Source organism: Silene latifolia, chromosome 2 (genome assembly GCF_048544455.1).
Source record: "Silene latifolia isolate original U9 population chromosome 2, ASM4854445v1, whole genome shotgun sequence".
Classification (NCBI taxonomy): Eukaryota; Viridiplantae; Streptophyta; class Magnoliopsida; order Caryophyllales; family Caryophyllaceae; genus Silene; species Silene latifolia.
The window spans coordinates 18,076,884-18,079,133 of record NC_133527.1 but is presented as its reverse complement, the minus strand read 5'-3'; the positions used below and the strand labels follow the sequence as shown (position 1 = coordinate 18,079,133).

At 42.3% G+C, this 2,250-nt stretch overlaps 1 non-coding gene across 1 annotated transcript; it reads left to right on the top strand.

The window, feature by feature from the left end:
* Window positions 1-1,440: 1,440 nt before the first annotated feature.
* Window positions 1,441-1,547, top strand: LOC141644959 (small nucleolar RNA R71). The gene has a single exon (XR_012544558.1). It is a non-coding gene; the product is annotated as a small nucleolar RNA R71 (small nucleolar RNA).
* The last annotated feature ends 703 nt before the right edge of the window (window positions 1,548-2,250 follow it).

Below are 2,250 nucleotides of genomic sequence, written 5' to 3'. Positions count from 1 at the left end.
CTTTATCTTCACCCCTTGGATAAAACAAGGGATAGAAAAACTTCCCGGGTCTTCAAGTTTGCTAGGAAGCTTGTTAGTGAGGATTGCACTACATTCCCGAGAGAGGTTAATAGATTGTACCCCTTTATTTTTCCTTTTCATGGTGACAAGTTCCTTCAAAAATTTCCCATAACTAGGGATCTCGGTTATCATGTCAAGAAATGGTATGGTCACATTCATGCCTTTCAAAATTTCTATGAATTTTTCATATTTCTTCTCAATTATTGCCCTTGCTAGCCTTTGTGGGAAGGGAATTGGTGCAACATACTCTCTTGGTGGTGGAGTAGGTTCTTTGGCCTTTGTTGGAATGATTCATCTTCTTTTTGTGGGTCAACCATCTCCACTTCCTTTGACTTCTCCACCTCAACTTCCCTTTCTTCGACAACTTCAACCGGGTGCTCTTTGGTTGCTTCACTTGGTACCCTCTTCCTCTTCCACTTTGGAGACTTTTCACCCCCTTCCAATTGCCTTCCACTCCTCAAAAATACCGCATTAATCTCCCTTGGGTTAACCGTGTTACCCGGAACCTTACCCGGATTTTGAGCCAATTGACTCAATTGTTGTGAAATTTGAGCTACATGGGTTTCCGTAGCTTTTTGGGATGCTCTTATCTCATCATTAACCCGGCTTTGTGAGGCAATGTGGTGGTCAAGCTTTGAGCCGGATTTTTGGTTGGCAATCACCAATTGTTCAAATGCTTGCTCCCAAGAAGGCTTTTGAGGGGTTTGGAAGTTTTGGTTGTTAAAGGCTTGGTTTTGTGGTTGGTTGAAATTTTGTCCATTGAAACCCCCAAATGGTTGTTGGGTTTGAGTGACAAATTGTTTTCCTTGGAAGCCGGGTGGTCCTTGGTTGAAAGTTGTATTTGGCTTGTGAGATTGGAAATTCGGTGCATGTTGTCATTTTTGTTGGAAGGTTAGGTTTTAGACATTTGAGAGACATAAGAGAAGTTTGGGTGGGCTCTCATTCCCGGGTGGTATTGGTTGTTGTTGAAGGCTTGCTTCGCCGGGCTTGACTCCCACACCCCATTCACTTGCTCCCTGAAATTTCCCTCTCCTACCATCAAGGGACACTCATTGGGTGGGTGCCCTTGATCTCCACAAATCTCACAAGAATAAACTTGGTTCCTCATAGAAGAAGTGTTGCTTGAACTCATCAAGGCAACTTGTTGCTTGAGCTCTTCTATTATCCCTTTAACCTCAACATTGTTGGCCGACTCAACGGTTGCCTTTCCCTTCCTCTTGTGCCTATCATTGTTCCAATGAAGCCAATTCCTCAAGAAGTTCCTTGGCCGTTTTGTGGTCAATTTTTTCTAAGGCCCCCTTTCCCGAGCCGGAATCTAGGTTCATCTTCATTTCATTGTTTAACCCCTCATAAAAGTTGTTGATCAACTCGTCATCTCCAATCCCGTGGTGTGGACATAACCTTTGGAGTCCTTTGTACCTTTCCCAAGCTTCGTAAAGGGTCTCATCTTCTTGTTGAGTGAAGCCTTGAAGCTCACTTTTGATTCTTGCGGTTCTTTGTGGTGGGAAGTTGTGGACAGCGGGGGGCCCACGGGGGTGCTTGGGAGGAAGAGAACAAGCGTTTGCATTTTTGTTGGAGTCGCCACCAATTTTTATGGGAAATTGGAACCGTTCGAATACCTCGTGTCATGTCAAGACACAAAGTAGTGACATGAACACTAAGCAATCGTTACCCTTAGCGTTCTATGTCTAGAATGACTCTCGTGGATGCCAATGAACACGGATGTTCACAAAGATCTGGAGTAAGGGGTGAGGGTACGTATTAGGAAGCTCTTTTGATCGAACACCTAATCCCGCCCGCCTCGATAGCGGCCTCTACTAATGATTAGGGACATCATCTATACTTGATATATCGTCGATTATATGCATGCAATGCAACACCCAAGTTTTAATCCTAACATGTGAGAATTAGGCTAAGTCGGTTGACACGTAATTAGCAAACAATTAATGTCGAGGTAGGATTTAATGTTCAATTACATGTGAAAACATACAAATGATACAAGAAATAAGATAAATACAATAAAGAAAATTACAATAACGAAAATTACAACAATTACAATGGATTAGGCGATTTATGTCGAAAATACATTCAAAACGGATAGTTTGGGAAAGAACGAATAAAGAATAAATCAACGAACAAGTCAGAAGGTGATAATACGGATAATAGTCAATCATACGTAAGCTAATTAAA